We start from the raw sequence: 23,688 nt of genomic DNA, 5'->3' as shown, positions 1-23,688 counted from the left end.
GTTTGAGCTAAGATTTCCAAGTTATTCACATAATGAAAACTTGTACTTTGTTTCGGTCGAGTTCCCCATTCAAATGCATGTAACAGTGAGAAACGCACTGTCTTGGCGAAAGAAAGCGTTTTTGTACAACTTCATAGAAATAGCTGTAACTTTTGATAGAAGACTCGGATACACATGTTTATGGCTTTATCTTATAGAACTCAAGGTTCCCGTGCTGGGAAAACAGGTTTTGCAGCTGTTTGAGCTAAGATTTCCAAGTTATTCACATAATGAAAACCTATACTTTGTTTCGGTCGAGTTCCCCATTCAAATGCATGTAACAGTGAGAAACGCACTGTCTTGGCGAAAGAAAGCGTTTTTGTACAACTTCATAGAAATAGCTGTAACTTTTGATAGAAGACTCGGATACACATGTTTATGGCTTTATCTTATAGAACTCAAGGTTCCCGTGCTGGGAAAACAGGTTTTGCAGCTGTTTGAGCTAAGATTTCCAAGTTATTCACATAATGAAAACCTATACTTTGTTTCGGTCGAGTTCCCCATTCAAATGCATGTAACAGTGAGAAACGCACTGTCTTGGCGAAAGAAAGCGTTTTTGTACAACTTCATAGAAATAGCTGTAACTTTTGATAGAAGACTCGGATACACATGTTTATGGCTTTATCTTATAGAACTCAAGGTTCCCGTGCTGGGAAAACAGGTTTTGCAGCTGTTTGAGCTAAGATTTCCAAGTTATTCACATAATGAAAACCTATACTTTGTTTCGGTCGAGTTCCCCATTCAAATGCATGTAACAGTGAGAAACGCACTGTCTTGGCGAAAGAAAGCGTTTTTGTACAACTTCATAGAAATAGCTGTAACTTTTGATAGAAGACTCAGACAAACATGTTTATGGCCTTATATTATAGAACTCAAGGTCCCCGTGCTGGGAAAACAGGTTTTGCAGCTGTTTGAGCTAAGATTTCCAAGTTATTCACATAATGAAAACCTATACTTTGTTTCGGTCGAGTTCCCCATTCAAATGCATGTAACAGTGAGAAACGCACTGTCTTGGCGAAAGAAAGCGTTTTTGTACAACTTCATAGAAATAGCTGTAACTTTTGATAGAAGACTCGGATACACATGTTTATGGCTTTATCTTATAGAACTCAAGGTCCCCGTGCTGGGAAAACAGGTTTTGCAGCTGTTTGAGCTAAGATTTCCAAGTTATTCACATAATGAAAACCTATACTTTGTTTCGGTCGAGTTCCCCATTCAAATGCATGTAACAGTGAGAAACGCACTGTCTTGGCGAAAGAAAGCGTTTTTGTACAACTTCATAGAAATAGCTGTAACTTTTGATAGAAGACTCGGATACACATGTTTATGGCTTTATCTTATAGAACTCAAGGTTCCCGTGCTGGGAAAACAGGTTTTGCAGCTGTTTGAGCTAAGATTTCCAAGTTATTCACATAATGAAAACCTATACTTTGTTTCGGTCGAGTTCCCCATTCAAATGCATGTAACAGTGAGAAACGCACTGTCTTGGCGAAAGAAAGCGTTTTTGTACAACTTCATAGAAATAGCTGTAACTTTTGATAGAAGACTCGGATACACATGTTTATGGCTTTATCTTATAGAACTCAAGGTTCCCGTGCTGGGAAAACAGGTTTTGCAGCTGTTTGAGCTAAGATTTCCAAGTTATTCACATAATGAAAACCTATACTTTGTTTCGGTCGAGTTCCCCATTCAAATGCATGTAACAGTGAGAAACGCACTGTCTTGGCGAAAGAAAGCGTTTTTGTACAACTTCATAGAAATAGCTGTAACTTTTGATAGAAGACTCGGATACACATGTTTATGGCTTTATCTTATAGAACTCAAGGTTCCCGTGCTGGGAAAACAGGTTTTGCAGCTGTTTGAGCTAAGATTTCCAAGTTATTCACATAATGAAAACCTATACTTTGTTTCGGTCGAGTTCCCCATTCAAATGCATGTAACAGTGAGAAACGCACTGTCTTGGCGAAAGAAAGCGTTTTTGTACAACTTCATAGAAATAGCTGTAACTTTTGATAGAAGACTCAGACAAACATGTTTATGGCCTTATATTATAGAACTCAAGGTCTCCGTGCTGGGAAAACAGGTTTTGCAGCTGTTTGAGCTAAGATTTCCAAGTTATTCACATAATGAAAACCTATACTTTGTTTCGGTCGAGTTCCCCATTCAAATGCATGTAACAGTGAGAAACGCACTGTCTTGGCGAAAGAAAGCGTTTTTGTACAACTTCATAGAAATAGCTGTAACTTTTGATAGAAGACTCGGATACACATGTTTATGGCTTTATCTTATAGAACTCAAGGTCCCCGTGCTGGGAAAACAGGTTTTGCAGCTGTTTGAGCTAAGATTTCCAAGTTATTCACATAATGAAAACTTGTACTTTGTTTCGGTCGAGTTCCCCATTCAAATGCATGTAACAGTGAGAAACGCACTGTCTTGGCGAAAGAAAGCGTTTTTGTACAACTTCATAGAAATAGCTGTAACTTTTGATAGAAGACTCGGATACACATGTTTATGGCTTTATCTTATAGAACTCAAGGTTCCCGTGCTGGGAAAACAGGTTTTGCAGCTGTTTGAGCTAAGATTTCCAAGTTATTCACATAATGAAAACCTATACTTTGTTTCGGTCGAGTTCCCCATTCAAATGCATGTAACAGTGAGAAACGCACTGTCTTGGCGAAAGAAAGCGTTTTTGTACAACTTCATAGAAATAGCTGTAACTTTTGATAGAAGACTCAGACAAACATGTTTATGGCCTTATATTATAGAACTCAAGGTCTCCGTGCTGGGAAAACAGGTTTTGCAGCTGTTTGAGCTAAGATTTCCAAGTTATTCACATAATGAAAACCTATACTTTGTTTCGGTCGAGTTCCCCATTCAAATGCATGTAACAGTGAGAAACGCACTGTCTTGGCGAAAGAAAGCGTTTTTGTACAACTTCATAGAAATAGCTGTAACTTTTGATAGAAGACTCGGATACACATGTTTATGGCTTTATCTTATAGAACTCAAGGTCCCCGTGCTGGGAAAACAGGTTTTGCAGCTGTTTGAGCTAAGATTTCCAAGTTATTCACATAATGAAAACTTGTACTTTGTTTCGGTCGAGTTCCCCATTCAAATGCATGTAACAGTGAGAAACGCACTGTCTTGGCGAAAGAAAGCGTTTTTGTACAACTTCATAGAAATAGCTGTAACTTTTGATAGAAGACTCGGATACACATGTTTATGGCTTTATCTTATAGAACTCAAGGTTCCCGTGCTGGGAAAACAGGTTTTGCAGCTGTTTGAGCTAAGATTTCCAAGTTATTCACATAATGAAAACCTATACTTTGTTTCGGTCGAGTTCCCCATTCAAATGCATGTAACAGTGAGAAACGCACTGTCTTGGCGAAAGAAAGCGTTTTTGTACAACTTCATAGAAATAGCTGTAACTTTTGATAGAAGACTCGGATACACATGTTTATGGCTTTATCTTATAGAACTCAAGGTTCCCGTGCTGGGAAAACAGGTTTTGCAGCTGTTTGAGCTAAGATTTCCAAGTTATTCACATAATGAAAACCTATACTTTGTTTCGGTCGAGTTCCCCATTCAAATGCATGTAACAGTGAGAAACGCACTGTCTTGGCGAAAGAAAGCGTTTTTGTACAACTTCATAGAAATAGCTGTAACTTTTGATAGAAGACTCAGACAAACATGTTTATGGCCTTATATTATAGAACTCAAGGTCCCCGTGCTGGGAAAACAGGTTTTGCAGCTGTTTGAGCTAAGATTTTCAAGTTATTCACATAATGAAAACCTATACTTTGTTTCGGTCGAGTTCCCCATTCAAATGCATGTAACAGTGAGAAACGCACTGTCTTGGCGAAAGAAAGCGTTTTTGTACAACTTCATAGAAATAGCTGTAACTTTTGATAGAAGACTCGGATACACATGTTTATGGCCTTATATTATAGAACTCAAGGTTCCCGTGCTGGGAAAACAGGTTTTGCAGCTGTTTGAGCTAAGATTTCCAAGTTATTCACATAATGAAAACCTATACTTTGTTTCGGTCGAGTTCCCCATTCAAATGCATGTAACAGTGAGAAACGCACTGTCTTGGCGAAAGAAAGCGTTTTTGTACAACTTCATAGAAATAGCTGTAACTTTTGATAGAAGACTCAGACAAACATGTTTATGGCCTTATATTATAGAACTCAAGGTCCCCGTGCTGGGAAAACAGGTTTTGCAGCTGTTTGAGCTAAGATTTTCAAGTTATTCACATAATGAAAACCTATACTTTGTTTCGGTCGAGTTCCCCATTCAAATGCATGTAACAGTGAGAAACGCACTGTCTTGGCGAAAGAAAGCGTTTTTGTACAACTTCATAGAAATAGCTGTAACTTTTGATAGAAGACTCAGACAAACATGTTTATGGCCTTATATTATAGAACTCAAGGTCCCCGTGCTGGGAAAACAGGTTTTGCAGCTGTTTGAGCTAAGATTTCCAAGTTATTCACATAATGAAAACCTATACTTTGTTTCGGTCGAGTTCCCCATTCAAATGCATGTAACAGTGAGAAACGCACTGTCTTGGCGAAAGAAAGCGTTTTTGTACAACTTCATAGAAATAGCTGTAACTTTTGATAGAAGACTCGGATACACATGTTTATGGCTTTATCTTATAGAACTCAAGGTCCCCGTGCTGGGAAAACAGGTTTTGCAGCTGTTTGAGCTAAGATTTCCAAGTTATTCACATAATGAAAACTTGTACTTTGTTTCGGTCGAGTTCCCCATTCAAATGCATGTAACAGTGAGAAACGCACTGTCTTGGCGAAAGAAAGCGTTTTTGTACAACTTCATAGAAATAGCTGTAACTTTTGATAGAAGACTCGGATACACATGTTTATGGCTTTATCTTATAGAACTCAAGGTTCCCGTGCTGGGAAAACAGGTTTTGCAGCTGTTTGAGCTAAGATTTCCAAGTTATTCACATAATGAAAACCTATACTTTGTTTCGGTCGAGTTCCCCATTCAAATGCATGTAACAGTGAGAAACGCACTGTCTTGGCGAAAGAAAGCGTTTTTGTACAACTTCATAGAAATAGCTGTAACTTTTGATAGAAGACTCGGATACACATGTTTATGGCTTTATCTTATAGAACTCAAGGTTCCCGTGCTGGGAAAACAGGTTTTGCAGCTGTTTGAGCTAAGATTTCCAAGTTATTCACATAATGAAAACCTATACTTTGTTTCGGTCGAGTTCCCCATTCAAATGCATGTAACAGTGAGAAACGCACTGTCTTGGCGAAAGAAAGCATTTTTGTACAACTTCATAGAAATAGCTGTAACTTTAGATAGAAGACTCAGACAAACATGTTTATGGCCTTATATTATAGAACTCAAGGTCTCCGTGCTGGGAAAACAGGTTTTGCAGCTGTTTGAGCTAAGATTTCCAAGTTATTCACATAATGAAAACTTGTACTTTGTTTCGGTCGAGTTCCCCATTCAAATGCATGTAACAGTGAGAAACGCACTGTCTTGGCGAAAGAAAGCGTTTTTGTACAACTTCATAGAAATAGCTGTAACTTTTGATAGAAGACTCGGATACACATGTTTATGGCTTTATCTTATAGAACTCAAGGTTCCCGTGCTGGGAAAACAGGTTTTGCAGCTGTTTGAGCTAAGATTTCCAAGTTATTCACATAATGAAAACCTATACTTTGTTTCGGTCGAGTTCCCCATTCAAATGCATGTAACAGTGAGAAACGCACTGTCTTGGCGAAAGAAAGCGTTTTTGTACAACTTCATAGAAATAGCTGTAACTTTTGATAGAAGACTCGGATACACATGTTTATGGCTTTATCTTATAGAACTCAAGGTTCCCGTGCTGGGAAAACAGGTTTTGCAGCTGTTTGAGCTAAGATTTCCAAGTTATTCACATAATGAAAACCTATACTTTGTTTCGGTCGAGTTCCCCATTCAAATGCATGTAACAGTGAGAAACGCACTGTCTTGGCGAAAGAAAGCGTTTTTGTACAACTTCATAGAAATAGCTGTAACTTTTGATAGAAGACTCGGATACACATGTTTATGGCTTTATCTTATAGAACTCAAGGTTCCCGTGCTGGGAAAACAGGTTTTGCAGCTGTTTGAGCTAAGATTTCCAAGTTATTCACATAATGAAAACCTATACTTTGTTTCGGTCGAGTTCCCCATTCAAATGCATGTAACAGTGAGAAACGCACTGTCTTGGCGAAAGAAAGCGTTTTTGTACAACTTCATAGAAATAGCTGTAACTTTTGATAGAAGACTCAGACAAACATGTTTATGGCCTTATATTATAGAACTCAAGGTTCCCGTGCTGGGAAAACAGGTTTTGCAGCTGTTTGAGCTAAGATTTCCAAGTTATTCACATAATGAAAACCTATACTTTGTTTCGGTCGAGTTCCCCATTCAAATGCATGTAACAGTGAGAAACGCACTGTCTTGGCGAAAGAAAGCATTTTTGTACAACTTCATAGAAATAGCTGTAACTTTAGATAGAAGACTCAGACAAACATGTTTATGGCCTTATATTATAGAACTCAAGGTCTCCGTGCTGGGAAAACAGGTTTTGCAGCTGTTTGAGCTAAGATTTCCAAGTTATTCACATAATGAAAACTTGTACTTTGTTTCGGTCGAGTTCCCCATTCAAATGCATGTAACAGTGAGAAACGCACTGTCTTGGCGAAAGAAAGCGTTTTTGTACAACTTCATAGAAATAGCTGTAACTTTTGATAGAAGACTCAGACAAACATGTTTATGGCCTTATATTATAGAACTCAAGGTTCCCGTGCTGGGAAAACAGGTTTTGCAGCTGTTTGAGCTAAGATTTCCAAGTTATTCACATAATGAAAACCTATACTTTGTTTCGGTCGAGTTCCCCATTCAAATGCATGTAACAGTGAGAAACGCACTGTCTTGGCGAAAGAAAGCGTTTTTGTACAACTTCATAGAAATAGCTGTAACTTTTGATAGAAGACTCGGATACACATGTTTATGGCTTTATCTTATAGAACTCAAGGTCCCCGTGCTGGGAAAACAGGTTTTGCAGCTGTTTGAGCTAAGATTTCCAAGTTATTCACATAATGAAAACTTGTACTTTGTTTCGGTCGAGTTCCCCATTCAAATGCATGTAACAGTGAGAAACGCACTGTCTTGGCGAAAGAAAGCGTTTTTGTACAACTTCATAGAAATAGCTGTAACTTTTGATAGAAGACTCGGATACACATGTTTATGGCTTTATCTTATAGAACTCAAGGTCCCCGTGCTGGGAAAACAGGTTTTGCAGCTGTTTGAGCTAAGATTTCCAAGTTATTCACATAATGAAAACTTGTACTTTGTTTCGGTCGAGTTCCCCATTCAAATGCATGTAACAGTGAGAAACGCACTGTCTTGGCGAAAGAAAGCGTTTTTGTACAACTTCATAGAAATAGCTGTAACTTTTGATAGAAGACTCAGACAAACATGTTTATGGCCTTATATTATAGAACTCAAGGTTCCCGTGCTGGGAAAACAGGTTTTGCAGCTGTTTGAGCTAAGATTTCCAAGTTATTCACATAATGAAAACCTATACTTTGTTTCGGTCGAGTTCCCCATTCAAATGCATGTAACAGTGAGAAACGCACTGTCTTGGCGAAAGAAAGCGTTTTTGTACAACTTCATAGAAATAGCTGTAACTTTTGATAGAAGACTCGGATACACATGTTTATGGCTTTATCTTATAGAACTCAAGGTCCCCGTGCTGGGAAAACAGGTTTTGCAGCTGTTTGAGCTAAGATTTCCAAGTTATTCACATAATGAAAACTTGTACTTTGTTTCGGTCGAGTTCCCCATTCAAATGCATGTAACAGTGAGAAACGCACTGTCTTGGCGAAAGAAAGCGTTTTTGTACAACTTCATAGAAATAGCTGTAACTTTTGATAGAAGACTCGGATACACATGTTTATGGCTTTATCTTATAGAACTCAAGGTCCCCGTGCTGGGAAAACAGGTTTTGCAGCTGTTTGAGCTAAGATTTCCAAGTTATTCACATAATGAAAACTTGTACTTTGTTTCGGTCGAGTTCCCCATTCAAATGCATGTAACAGTGAGAAACGCACTGTCTTGGCGAAAGAAAGCGTTTTTGTACAACTTCATAGAAATAGCTGTAACTTTTGATAGAAGACTCGGATACACATGTTTATGGCTTTATCTTATAGAACTCAAGGTTCCCGTGCTGGGAAAACAGGTTTTGCAGCTGTTTGAGCTAAGATTTCCAAGTTATTCACATAATGAAAACCTATACTTTGTTTCGGTCGAGTTCCCCATTCAAATGCATGTAACAGTGAGAAACGCACTGTCTTGGCGAAAGAAAGCGTTTTTGTACAACTTCATAGAAATAGCTGTAACTTTTGATAGAAGACTCGGATACACATGTTTATGGCTTTATCTTATAGAACTCAAGGTTCCCGTGCTGGGAAAACAGGTTTTGCAGCTGTTTGAGCTAAGATTTCCAAGTTATTCACATAATGAAAACCTATACTTTGTTTCGGTCGAGTTCCCCATTCAAATGCATGTAACAGTGAGAAACGCACTGTCTTGGCGAAAGAAAGCGTTTTTGTACAACTTCATAGAAATAGCTGTAACTTTTGATAGAAGACTCAGACAAACATGTTTATGGCCTTATATTATAGAACTCAAGGTCCCCGTGCTGGGAAAACAGGTTTTGCAGCTGTTTGAGCTAAGATTTTCAAGTTATTCACATAATGAAAACCTATACTTTGTTTCGGTCGAGTTCCCCATTCAAATGCATGTAACAGTGAGAAACGCACTGTCTTGGCGAAAGAAAGCGTTTTTGTACAACTTCATAGAAATAGCTGTAACTTTTGATAGAAGACTCGGATACACATGTTTATGGCCTTATATTATAGAACTCAAGGTTCCCGTGCTGGGAAAACAGGTTTTGCAGCTGTTTGAGCTAAGATTTCCAAGTTATTCACATAATGAAAACCTATACTTTGTTTCGGTCGAGTTCCCCATTCAAATGCATGTAACAGTGAGAAACGCACTGTCTTGGCGAAAGAAAGCGTTTTTGTACAACTTCATAGAAATAGCTGTAACTTTTGATAGAAGACTCAGACAAACATGTTTATGGCCTTATATTATAGAACTCAAGGTCCCCGTGCTGGGAAAACAGGTTTTGCAGCTGTTTGAGCTAAGATTTTCAAGTTATTCACATAATGAAAACCTATACTTTGTTTCGGTCGAGTTCCCCATTCAAATGCATGTAACAGTGAGAAACGCACTGTCTTGGCGAAAGAAAGCGTTTTTGTACAACTTCATAGAAATAGCTGTAACTTTTGATAGAAGACTCAGACAAACATGTTTATGGCCTTATATTATAGAACTCAAGGTTCCCGTGCTGGGAAAACAGGTTTTGCAGCTGTTTGAGCTAAGATTTCCAAGTTATTCACATAATGAAAACCTATACTTTGTTTCGGTCGAGTTCCCCATTCAAATGCATGTAACAGTGAGAAACGCACTGTCTTGGCGAAAGAAAGCGTTTTTGTACAACTTCATAGAAATAGCTGTAACTTTTGATAGAAGACTCGGATACACATGTTTATGGCTTTATCTTATAGAACTCAAGGTCCCCGTGCTGGGAAAACAGGTTTTGCAGCTGTTTGAGCTAAGATTTCCAAGTTATTCACATAATGAAAACTTGTACTTTGTTTCGGTCGAGTTCCCCATTCAAATGCATGTAACAGTGAGAAACGCACTGTCTTGGCGAAAGAAAGCGTTTTTGTACAACTTCATAGAAATAGCTGTAACTTTTGATAGAAGACTCGGATACACATGTTTATGGCTTTATCTTATAGAACTCAAGGTTCCCGTGCTGGGAAAACAGGTTTTGCAGCTGTTTGAGCTAAGATTTCCAAGTTATTCACATAATGAAAACCTATACTTTGTTTCGGTCGAGTTCCCCATTCAAATGCATGTAACAGTGAGAAACGCACTGTCTTGGCGAAAGAAAGCGTTTTTGTACAACTTCATAGAAATAGCTGTAACTTTTGATAGAAGACTCAGACAAACATGTTTATGGCCTTATATTATAGAACTCAAGGTCTCCGTGCTGGGAAAACAGGTTTTGCAGCTGTTTGAGCTAAGATTTCCAAGTTATTCACATAATGAAAACTTGTACTTTGTTTCGGTCGAGTTCCCCATTCAAATGCATGTAACAGTGAGAAACGCACTGTCTTGGCGAAAGAAAGCGTTTTTGTACAACTTCATAGAAATAGCTGTAACTTTTGATAGAAGACTCGGATACACATGTTTATGGCTTTATCTTATAGAACTCAAGGTTCCCGTGCTGGGAAAACAGGTTTTGCAGCTGTTTGAGCTAAGATTTCCAAGTTATTCACATAATGAAAACCTATACTTTGTTTCGGTCGAGTTCCCCATTCAAATGCATGTAACAGTGAGAAACGCACTGTCTTGGCGAAAGAAAGCGTTTTTGTACAACTTCATAGAAATAGCTGTAACTTTTGATAGAAGACTCAGACAAACATGTTTATGGCCTTATATTATAGAACTCAAGGTCCCCGTGCTGGGAAAACAGGTTTTGCAGCTGTTTGAGCTAAGATTTCCAAGTTATTCACATAATGAAAACCTATACTTTGTTTCGGTCGAGTTCCCCATTCAAATGCATGTAACAGTGAGAAACGCACTGTCTTGGCGAAAGAAAGCATTTTTGTACAACTTCATAGAAATAGCTGTAACTTTAGATAGAAGACTCAGACAAACATGTTTATGGCCTTATATTATAGAACTCAAGGTCCCCGTGCTGGGAAAACAGGTTTTGCAGCTGTTTGAGCTAAGATTTTCAAGTTATTCACATAATGAAAACCTATACTTTGTTTCGGTCGAGTTCCCCATTCAAATGCATGTAACAGTGAGAAACGCACTGTCTTGGCGAAAGAAAGCGTTTTTGTACAACTTCATAGAAATAGCTGTAACTTTTGATAGAAGACTCAGACAAACATGTTTATGGCCTTATATTATAGAACTCAAGGTCTCCGTGCTGGGAAAACAGGTTTTGCAGCTGTTTGAGCTAAGATTTCCAAGTTATTCACATAATGAAAACTTGTACTTTGTTTCGGTCGAGTTCCCCATTCAAATGCATGTAACAGTGAGAAACGCACTGTCTTGGCGAAAGAAAGCGTTTTTGTACAACTTCATAGAAATAGCTGTAACTTTTGATAGAAGACTCGGTTACACATGTTTATGGCTTTATCTTATAGAACTCAAGGTTCCCGTGCTGGGAAAACAGGTTTTGCAGCTGTTTGAGCTAAGATTTCCAAGTTATTCACATAATGAAAACCTATACTTTGTTTCGGTCGAGTTCCCCATTCAAATGCATGTAACAGTGAGAAACGCACTGTCTTGGCGAAAGAAAGCGTTTTTGTACAACTTCATAGAAATAGCTGTAACTTTTGATAGAAGACTCAGACAAACATGTTTATGGCCTTATATTATAGAACTCAAGGTCCCCGTGCTGGGAAAACAGGTTTTGCAGCTGTTTGAGCTAAGATTTCCAAGTTATTCACATAATGAAAACCTATACTTTGTTTCGGTCGAGTTCCCCATTCAAATGCATGTAACAGTGAGAAACGCACTGTCTTGGCGAAAGAAAGCGTTTTTGTACAACTTCATAGAAATAGCTGTAACTTTTGATAGAAGACTCGGATACACATGTTTATGGCTTTATCTTATAGAACTCAAGGTTCCCGTGCTGGGAAAACAGGTTTTGCAGCTGTTTGAGCTAAGATTTCCAAGTTATTCACATAATGAAAACCTATACTTTGTTTCGGTCGAGTTCCCCATTCAAATGCATGTAACAGTGAGAAACGCACTGTCTTGGCGAAAGAAAGCGTTTTTGTACAACTTTATAGAAATAGCTGTAACTTTTGATAGAAGACTCGGATACACATGTTTATGGCTTTATCTTATAGAACTCAAGGTTCCCGTGCTGGGAAAACAGGTTTTGCAGCTGTTTGAGCTAAGATTTCCAAGTTATTCACATAATGAAAACCTATACTTTGTTTCGGTCGAGTTCCCCATTCAAATGCATGTAACAGTGAGAAACGCACTGTCTTGGCGAAAGAAAGCGTTTTTGTACAACTTCATAGAAATAGCTGTAACTTTTGATAGAAGACTCGGATACACATGTTTATGGCTTTATCTTATAGAACTCAAGGTTCCCGTGCTGGGAAAACAGGTTTTGCAGCTGTTTGAGCTAAGATTTCCAAGTTATTCACATAATGAAAACCTATACTTTGTTTCGGTCGAGTTCCCCATTCAAATGCATGTAACAGTGAGAAACGCACTGTCTTGGCGAAAGAAAGCGTTTTTGTACAACTTCATAGAAATAGCTGTAACTTTTGATAGAAGACTCGGATACACATGTTTATGGCTTTATCTTATAGAACTCAAGGTTCCCGTGCTGGGAAAACAGGTTTTGCAGCTGTTTGAGCTAAGATTTCCAAGTTATTCACATAATGAAAACCTATACTTTGTTTCGGTCGAGTTCCCCATTCAAATGCATGTAACAGTGAGAAACGCACTGTCTTGGCGAAAGAAAGCGTTTTTGTACAACTTCATAGAAATAGCTGTAACTTTTGATAGAAGACTCGGATACACATGTTTATGGCTTTATCTTATAGAACTCAAGGTCCCCGTGCTGGGAAAACAGGTTTTGCAGCTGTTTGAGCTAAGATTTCCAAGTTATTCACATAATGAAAACTTGTACTTTGTTTCGGTCGAGTTCCCCATTCAAATGCATGTAACAGTGAGAAACGCACTGTCTTGGCGAAAGAAAGCGTTTTTGTACAACTTCATAGAAATAGCTGTAACTTTTGATAGAAGACTCGGATACACATGTTTATGGCTTTATCTTATAGAACTCAAGGTTCCCGTGCTGGGAAAACAGGTTTTGCAGCTGTTTGAGCTAAGATTTCCAAGTTATTCACATAATGAAAACCTATACTTTGTTTCGGTCGAGTTCCCCATTCAAATGCATGTAACAGTGAGAAACGCACTGTCTTGGCGAAAGAAAGCGTTTTTGTACAACTTCATAGAAATAGCTGTAACTTTTGATAGAAGACTCAGACAAACATGTTTATGGCCTTATATTATAGAACTCAAGGTCTCCGTGCTGGGAAAACAGGTTTTGCAGCTGTTTGAGCTAAGATTTCCAAGTTATTCACATAATGAAAACCTATACTTTGTTTCGGTCGAGTTCCCCATTCAAATGCATGTAACAGTGAGAAACGCACTGTCTTGGCGAAAGAAAGCGTTTTTGTACAACTTCATAGAAATAGCTGTAACTTTTGATAGAAGACTCGGATACACATGTTTATGGCTTTATCTTATAGAACTCAAGGTTCCCGTGCTGGGAAAACAGGTTTTGCAGCTGTTTGAGCTAAGATTTCCAAGTTATTCACATAATGAAAACCTATACTTTGTTTCGGTCGAGTTCCCCATTCAAATGCATGTAACAGTGAGAAACGCACTGTCTTGGCGAAAGAAAGCGTTTTTGTACAACTTTATAGAAATAGCTGTAACTTTTGATAGAAGACTCGGATACACATGTTTATGGCTTTATCTTATAGAACTCAAGGTTCCCGTGCTGGGAAAACAGGTTTTGCAGCTGTTTGAGCTAAGATTTCCAAGTTATTCACATAATGAAAACCTATACTTTGTTTCGGTCGAGTTCCCCATTCAAATGCATGTAACAGTGAGAAACGCACTGTCTTGGCGAAAGAAAGCGTTTTTGTACAACTTCATAGAAATAGCTGTAACTTTTGATAGAAGACTCGGATACACATGTTTATGGCTTTATCTTATAGAACTCAAGGTTCCCGTGCTGGGAAAACAGGTTTTGCAGCTGTTTGAGCTAAGATTTCCAAGTTATTCACATAATGAAAACCTATACTTTGTTTCGGTCGAGTTCCCCATTCAAATGCATGTAACAGTGAGAAACGCACTGTCTTGGCGAAAGAAAGCGTTTTTGTACAACTTTATAGAAATAGCTGTAACTTTTGATAGAAGACTCGGATACACATGTTTATGGCTTTATCTTATAGAACTCAAGGTTCCCGTGCTGGGAAAACAGGTTTTGCAGCTGTTTGAGCTAAGATTTCCAAGTTATTCACATAATGAAAACCTATACTTTGTTTCGGTCGAGTTCCCCATTCAAATGCATGTAACAGTGAGAAACGCACTGTCTTGGCGAAAGAAAGCGTTTTTGTACAACTTCATAGAAATAGCTGTAACTTTTGATAGAAGACTCAGACAAACATGTTTATGGCCTTATATTATAGAACTCAAGGTCCCCGTGCTGGGAAAACAGGTTTTGCAGCTGTTTGAGCTAAGATTTCCAAGTTATTCACATAATGAAAACCTATACTTTGTTTCGGTCGAGTTCCCCATTCAAATGCATGTAACAGTGAGAAACGCACTGTCTTGGCGAAAGAAAGCGTTTTTGTACAACTTCATAGAAATAGCTGTAACTTTTGATAGAAGACTCGGATACACATGTTTATGGCTTTATCTTATAGAACTCAAGGTTCCCGTGCTGGGAAAACAGGTTTTGCAGCTGTTTGAGCTAAGATTTCCAAGTTATTCACATAATGAAAACCTATACTTTGTTTCGGTCGAGTTCCCCATTCAAATGCATGTAACAGTGAGAAACGCACTGTCTTGGCGAAAGAAAGCGTTTTTGTACAACTTCATAGAAATAGCTGTAACTTTTGATAGAAGACTCGGATACACATGTTTATGGCTTTATCTTATAGAACTCAAGGTCCCCGTGCTGGGAAAACAGGTTTTGCAGCTGTTTGAGCTAAGATTTCCAAGTTATTCACATAATGAAAACTTGTACTTTGTTTCGGTCGAGTTCCCCATTCAAATGCATGTAACAGTGAGAAACGCACTGTCTTGGCGAAAGAAAGCGTTTTTGTACAACTTCATAGAAATAGCTGTAACTTTTGATAGAAGACTCGGATACACATGTTTATGGCTTTATCTTATAGAACTCAAGGTTCCCGTGCTGGGAAAACAGGTTTTGCAGCTGTTTGAGCTAAGATTTCCAAGTTATTCACATAATGAAAACCTATACTTTGTTTCGGTCGAGTTCCCCATTCAAATGCATGTAACAGTGAGAAACGCACTGTCTTGGCGAAAGAAAGCGTTTTTGTACAACTTCATAGAAATAGCTGTAACTTTTGATAGAAGACTCAGACAAACATGTTTATGGCCTTATATTATAGAACTCAAGGTCTCCGTGCTGGGAAAACAGGTTTTGCAGCTGTTTGAGCTAAGATTTCCAAGTTATTCACATAATGAAAACTTGTACTTTGTTTCGGTCGAGTTCCCCATTCAAATGCATGTAACAGTGAGAAACGCACTGTCTTGGCGAAAGAAAGCGTTTTTGTACAACTTCATAGAAATAGCTGTAACTTTTGATAGAAGACTCGGATACACATGTTTATGGCTTTATCTTATAGAACTCAAGGTTCCCGTGCTGGGAAAACAGGTTTTGCAGCTGTTTGAGCTAAGATTTCCAAGTTATTCACATAATGAAAACCTATACTTTGTTTCGGTCGAGTTCCCCATTCAAATGCATGTAACAGTGAGAAACGCACTGTCTTGGCGAAAGAAAGCGTTTTTGTACAACTTCATAGAAATAGCTGTAACTTTTGATAGAAGACTCAGACAAACATGTTTATGGCCTTATATTATAGAACTCAAGGTCCCCGTGCTGGGAAAACAGGTTTTGCAGCTGTTTGAGCTAAGATTTTCAAGTTATTCACATAATGAAAACCTATACTTTGTTTCGGTCGAGTTCCCCATTCAAATGCATGTAACAGTGAGAAACGCACTGTCTTGGCGAAAGAAAGCGTTTTTGTACAACTTCATAGAAATAGCTGTAACTTTTGATAGAAGACTCAGACAAACATGTTTATGGCCTTATATTATAGAACTCAAGGTCTCCGTGCTGGGAAAACAGGTTTTGCAGCTGTTTGAGCTAAGATTTCCAAGTTATTCACATAATGAAAACTTGTACTTTGTTTCGGTCGAGTTCCCCATTCAAATGCATGTAACAGTGAGAAACACACTGTCTTGGCGAAAGAAAGCGTTTTTGTACAACTTCATAGAAATAGCTGTAACTTTTGATAGAAGACTCGGTTACACATGTTTATGGCTTTATCTTATAGAACTCAAGGTTCCCGTGCTGGGAAAACAGGTTTTGCAGCTGTTTGAGCTAAGATTTCCAAGTTATTCACATAATGAAAACCTATACTTTGTTTCGGTCGAGTTCCCCATTCAAATGCATGTAACAGTGAGAAACGCACTGTCTTGGCGAAAGAAAGCGTTTTTGTACAACTTCATAGAAATAGCTGTAACTTTTGATAGAAGACTCAGACAAACATGTTTATGGCTTTATATTATAGAACTCAAGGTCCCCGTGCTGGGAAAACAGGTTTTGCAGCTGTTTGAGCTAAGATTTCCAAGTTATTCACATAATGAAAACCTATACTTTGTTTCGGTCGAGTTCCCCATTCAAATGCATGTAACAGTGAGAAACGCACTGTCTTGGCGAAAGAAAGCGTTTTTGTACAACTTCATAGAAATAGCTGTAACTTTTGATAGAAGACTCGGATACACATGTTTATGGCTTTATCTTATAGAACTCAAGGTTCCCGTGCTGGGAAAACAGGTTTTGCAGCTGTTTGAGCTAAGATTTCCAAGTTATTCACATAATGAAAACCTATACTTTGTTTCGGTCGAGTTCCCCATTCAAATGCATGTAACAGTGAGAAACGCACTGTCTTGGCGAAAGAAAGCGTTTTTGTACAACTTCATAGAAATAGCTGTAACTTTTGATAGAAGACTCGGATACACATGTTTATGGCTTTATCTTATAGAACTCAAGGTCCCCGTGCTGGGAAAACAGGTTTTGCAGCTGTTTGAGCTAAGATTTCCAAGTTATTCACATAATGAAAACTTGTACTTTGTTTCGGTCGAGTTCCCCATTCAAATGCATGTAACAGTGAGAAACGCACTGTCTTGGCGAAAGAAAGCGTTTTTGTACAACTTCATAGAAATAGCTGTAACTTTTGATAGAAGACTCGGATACACATGTTTATGGCTTTATCTTATAGAACTCAAGGTTCCCGTGCTGGGAAAACAGGTTTTGCAGCTGTTTGAGCTAAGATTTCCAAGTTATTCACATAATGAAAACCTATACTTTGTTTCGGTCGAGTTCCCCATTCAAATGCATGTAACAGTGAGAAACGCACTGTCTTGGCGAAAGAAAGCGTTTTTGTACAACTTCATAGAAATAGCTGTAACTTTTGATAGAAGACTCAGACAAACATGTTTATGGCCTTATATTATAGAACTCAAGGTCTCCGTGCTGGGAAAACAGGTTTTGCAGCTGTTTGAGCTAAGATTTCCAAGTTATTCACATAATGAAAACCTATACTTTGTTTCGGTCGAGTTCCCCATTCAAATGCATGTAACAGTGAGAAACGCACTGTCTTGGCGAAAGAAAGCGTTTTTGTACAACTTCATAGAAATAGCTGTAACTTTTGATAGAAGACTCAGACAAACATGTTTATGGCCTTATATTATAGAACTCAAGGTCCCCGTGCTGGGAAAACAGGTTTTGCAGCTGTTTGAGCTAAGATTTCCAAGTTATTCACATAATGAAAACCTATACTTTGTTTCGGTCGAGTTCCCCATTCAAATGCATGTAACAGTGAGAAACGCACTGTCTTGGCGAAAGAAAGCGTTTTTGTACAACTTCATAGAAATAGCTGTAACTTTTGATAGAAGACTCGGATACACATGTTTATGGCTTTATCTTATAGAACTCAAGGTCCCCGTGCTGGGAAAACAGGTTTTGCAGCTGTTTGAGCTAAGATTTCCAAGTTATTCACATAATGAAAACTTGTACTTTGTTTCGGTCGAGTTCCCCATTCAAATGCATGTAACAGTGAGAAACGCACTGTCTTGGCGAAAGAAAGCGTTTTTGTACAACTTCATAGAAATAGCTGTAACTTTTGATAGAAGACTCGGATACACATGTTTATGGCTTTATCTTATAGAACTCAAGGTTCCCGTGCTGGGAAAACAGGTTTTGCAGCTGTTTGAGCTAAGATTTCCAAGTTATTCACATAATGAAAACCTATACTTTGTTTCGGTCGAGTTCCCCATTCAAATGCATGTAACAGTGAGAAACGCACTGTCTTGGCGAAAGAAAGCGTTTTTGTACAACTTCATAGAAATAGCTGTAACTTTTGATAGAAGACTCGGATACACATGTTTATGGCTTTATCTTATAGAACTCAAGGTTCCCGTGCTGGGAAAACAGGTTTTGCAGCTGTTTGAGCTAAGATTTCCAAGTTATTCACATAATGAAAACCTATACTTTGTTTCGGTCGAGTTCCCCATTCAAATGCATGTAACAGTGAGAAACGCACTGTCTTGGCGAAAGAAAGCGTTTTTGTACAACTTCATAGAAATAGCTGTAACTTTTGATAGAAGACTCGGATACACATGTTTATGGCTTTATCTTATAGAACTCAAGGTTCCCGTGCTGGGAAAACAGGTTTTGCAGCTGTTTGAGCTAAGATTTCCAAGTTATTCACATAATGAAAACCTATACTTTGTTTCGGTTGAGTTCCCCATTCAAATGCATGTAACAGTGAGAAACGCACTGTCTTGGCGAAAGAAAGCGTTTTTGTACAACTTCATAGAAATAGCTGTAACTTTTGATAGAAGACTCAGACAAACATGTTTATGGCCTTATATTATAGAACTCAAGGTCCCCGTGCTGGGAAAACAGGTTTTGCAGCTGTTTGAGCTAAGATTTCCAAGTTATTCACATAATGAAAACCTATACTTTGTTTCGGTCGAGTTCCCCATTCAAATGCATGTAACAGTGAGAAACGCACTGTCTTGGCGAAAGAAAGCGTTTTTGTACAACTTCATAGAAATAGCTGTAACTTTTGATAGAAGACTCGGATACACATGTTTATGGCTTTATCTTATAGAACTCAAGGTCCCCGTGCTGGGAAAACAGGTTTTGCAGCTGTTTGAGCTAAGATTTCCAAGTTATTCACATAATGAAAACTTGTACTTTGTTTCGGTCGAGTTCCCCATTCAAATGCATGTAACAGTGAGAAACGCACTGTCTTGGCGAAAGAAAGCGTTTTTGTACAACTTCATAGAAATAGCTGTAACTTTTGATAGAAGACTCGGATACACATGTTTATGGCTTTATCTTATAGAACTCAAGTTTCCCGTGCTGGGAAAACAGGTTTTGCAGCTGTTTGAGCTAAGATTTCCAAGTTATTCACATAATGAAAACCTATACTTTGTTTCGGTCGAGTTCCCCATTCAAATGCATGTAACAGTGAGAAACGCACTGTCTTGGCGAAAGAAAGCGTTTTTGTACAACTTCATAGAAATAGCTGTAACTTTTGATAGAAGACTCAGACAAACATGTTTATGGCCTTATATTATAGAACTCAAGGTCTCCGTGCTGGGAAAACAGGTTTTGCAGCTGTTTGAGCTAAGATTTCCAAGTTATTCACATAATGAAAACTTGTACTTTGTTTCGGTCGAGTTCCCCATTCAAATGCATGTAACAGTGAGAAACGCACTGTCTTGGCGAAAGAAAGCGTTTTTGTACAACTTCATAGAAATAGCTGTAACTTTTGATAGAAGACTCAGACAAACATGTTTATGGCCTTATATTATAGAACTCAAGGTCTCCGTGCTGGGAAAACAGGTTTTGCAGCTGTTTGAGCTAAGATTTCCAAGTTATTCACATAATGAAAACTTGTACTTTGTTTCGGTCGAGTTCCCCATTCAAATGCATGTAACAGTGAGAAACGCACTGTCTTGGCGAAAGAAAGCGTTTTTGTACAACTTCATAGAAATAGCTGTAACTTTTGATAGAAGACTCGGTTACACATGTTTATGGCTTTATCTTATAGAACTCAAGGTTCCCGTGCTGGGAAAACAGGTTTTGCAGCTGTTTGAGCTAAGATTTCCAAGTTATTCACATAATGAAAACCTATACTTTGTTTCGGTCGAGTTCCCCATTCAAATGCATGTAACAGTGAGAAACGCACTGTCTTGGCGAAAGAAAGCGTTTTTGTACAACTTCATAGAAATAGCTGTAACTTTTGATAGAAGACTCAGACAAACATGTTTATGGCCTTATATTATAGAACTCAAGGTCCCCGTGCTGGGAAAACAGGTTTTGCAGCTGTTTGAGCTAAGATTTCCAAGTTATTCACATAATGAAAACTTGTACTTTGTTTCGGTCGAGTTCCCCATTCAAATGCATGTAACAGTGAGAAACGCACTGTCTTGGCGAAAGAAAGCGTTTTTGTACAACTTCATAGAAATAGCTGTAACTTTTGATAGAAGACTCAGACAAACATGTTTATGGCTTTATCTTATAGAACTCAAGGTCCCCGTGCTGGGAAAACAGGTTTTGCAGCTGTTTGAGCTAAGATTTCCAAGTTATTCACATAATGAAAACTTGTACTTTGTTTCGGTCGAGTTCCCCATTCAAATGCATGTAACAGTGAGAAACGCACTGTCTTGGCGAAAGAAAGCGTTTTTGTACAACTTCATAGAAATAGCTGTAACTTTTGATAGAAGACTCGGATACACATGTTTATGGCTTTATCTTATAGAACTCAAGGTTCCCGTGCTGGGAAAACAGGTTTTGCAGCTGTTTGAGCTAAGATTTCCAAGTTATTCACATAATGAAAACCTATACTTTGTTTCGGTCGAGTTCCCCATTCAAATGCATGTAACAGTGAGAAACGCACTGTCTTGGCGAAAGAAAGCGTTTTTGTACAACTTCATAGAAATAGCTGTAACTTTTGATAGAAGACTCAGACAAACATGTTTATGGCCTTATATTATAGAACTCAAGGTCTCCGTGCTGGGAAAACAGGTTTTGCAGCTGTTTGAGCTAAGATTTCCAAGTTATTCACATAATGAAAACCTATACTTTGTTTCGGTCGAGTTCCCCATTCAAATGCATGTAACAGTGAGAAACGCACTGTCTTGGCGAAAGAAAGCGTTTTTGTACAACTTCATAGAAATAGCTGTAACTTTTGATAGAAGACTCGGATACACATGTTTATGGCTTTATCTTATAGAACTCAAGGTTCCCGTGCTGGGAAAACAGGTTTTGCAGCTGTTTGAGCTAAGATTTCCAAGTTATTCACATAATGAAAACCTATACTTTGTTTCGGTCGAGTTCCCCATTCAAATGCATGTAACAGTGAGAAACGCACTGTCTTGGCGAAAGAAAGCGTTTTTGTACAACTTTATAGAAATAGCTGTAACTTTTGATAGAAGACTCGGATACACATGTTTATGGCTTTATCTTATAGAACTCAAGGTTCCCGTGCTGGGAAAACAGGTTTTGCAGCTGTTTGAGCTAAGATTTCCAAGTTATTCACATAATGAAAACCTATACTTTGTTTCGGTCGAGTTCCCCATTCAAATGCATGTAACAGTGAGAAACGCACTGTCTTGGCGAAAGAAAGCGTTTTTGTACAACTTCATAGAAATAGCTGTAACTTTTGATAGAAGACTCAGACAAACATGTTTATGGCCTTATATTATAGAACTCAAGGTCCCCGTGCTGGGAAAACAGGTTTTGCAGCTGTTTGAGCTAAGATTTCCAAGTTATTCACATAATGAAAACCTATACTTTGTTTCGGTCGAGTTCCCCATTCAAATGCATGTAACAGTGAGAAACGCACTGTCTTGGCGAAAGAAAGCGTTTTTGTACAACTTCATAGAAATAGCTGTAACTTTTGATAGAAGACTCGGATACACATGTTTATGGCTTTATCTTATAGAACTCAAGGTCCCCGTGCTGGGAAAATAGGTTTTGCAGCTGTTTGAGCTAAGATTTCCAAGTTATTCACATAATGAAAACTTGTACTTTGTTTCGGTCGAGTTCCCCATTCAAATGCATGTAACAGTGAGAAACGCACTGTCTTGGCGAAAGAAAGCGTTTTTGTACAACTTCATAGAAATAGCTGTAACTTTTGATAGAAGACTCGGATACACATGTTTATGGCTTTATCTTATAGAACTCAAGGTTCCCGTGCTGGGAAAACAGGTTTTGCAGCTGTTTGAGCTAAGATTTCCAAGTTATTCACATAATGAAAACCTATACTTTGTTTCGGTCGAGTTCCCCATTCAAATGCATGTAACAGTGAGAAACGCACTGTCTTGGCGAAAGAAAGCGTTTTTGTACAACTTCATAGAAATAGCTGTAACTTTTGATAGAAGACTCGGATACACATGTTTATGGCTTTATCTTATAGAACTCAAGGTTCCCGTGCTGGGAAAACAGGTTTTGCAGCTGTTTGAGCTAAGATTTCCAAGTTATTCACATAATGAAAACCTATACTTTGTTTCGGTCGAGTTCCCCATTCAAATGCATGTAACAGTGAGAAACGCACTGTCTTGGCGAAAGAAAGCGTTTTTGTACAACTTCATAGAAATAGCTGTAACTTTTGATAGAAGACTCGGATACACATGTTTATGGCTTTATCTTATAGAACTCAAGGTTCCCGTGCTGGGAAAACAGGTTTTGCAGCTGTTTGAGCTAAGATTTCCAAGTTATTCACATAATGAAAACCTATACTTTGTTTCGGTTGAGTTCCCCATTCAAATGCATGTAACAGTGAGAAACGCACTGTCTTGGCGAAAGAAAGCGTTTTTGTACAACTTCATAGAAATAGCTGTAACTTTTGATAGAAGACTCAGACAAACATGTTTATGGCCTTATATTATAGAACTCAAGGTCCCCGTGCTGGGAAAACAGGTTTTGCAGCTGTTTGAGCTAAGATTTCCAAGTTATTCACATAATGAAAACCTATACTTTGTTTCGGTCGAGTTCCCCATTCAAATGCATGTAACAGTGAGAAACGCACTGTCTTGGCGAAAGAAAGCGTTTTTGTACAACTTCATAGAAATAGCTGTAACTTTTGATAGAAGACTCGGATACACATGTTTATGGCTTTATCTTATAGAACTCAAGGTCCCCGTGCTGGGAAAACAGGTTTTGCAGCTGTTTGAGCTAAGATTTCCAAGTTATTCACATAATGAAAACTTGTACTTTGTTTCGGTCGAGTTCCCCATTCAAATGCATGTAACAGTGAGAAACGCACTGTCTTGGCGAAAGAAAGCGTTTTTGTACAACTTCATAGAAATAGCTGTAACTTTTGATAGAAGACTCGGATACACGTTTATGGCTTTATCTTATAGAACTCAAAGTTCCCGTGCTGGGAAAACAGGTTTTGCAGCTGTTTGAGCTAAGATTTCCAAGTTATTCACATAATGAAAACCTATACTTTGTTTCGGTCGAGTTCCCCATTCAAATGCATGTAACAGTGAGAAACGCACTGTCTTGGCGAAAGAAAGCGTTTTTGTACAACTTCATAGAAATAGCTGTAACTTTTGATAGAAGACTCAGACAAACATGTTTATGGCCTTATATTATAGAACTCAAGGTCTCCGTGCTGGGAAAACAGG

The sequence above is a fragment of the Diplotaxodon limnothrissa genome, linkage group LG5 (assembly GCF_057381915.1).
Source record: "Diplotaxodon limnothrissa isolate DT_005_m linkage group LG5, D_limnothrissa_male_GT1.1, whole genome shotgun sequence".
NCBI lineage: Eukaryota > Metazoa > Chordata > Actinopteri > Cichliformes > Cichlidae > Diplotaxodon > Diplotaxodon limnothrissa.
Note: the sequence above shows the minus strand (reverse complement) of the source record.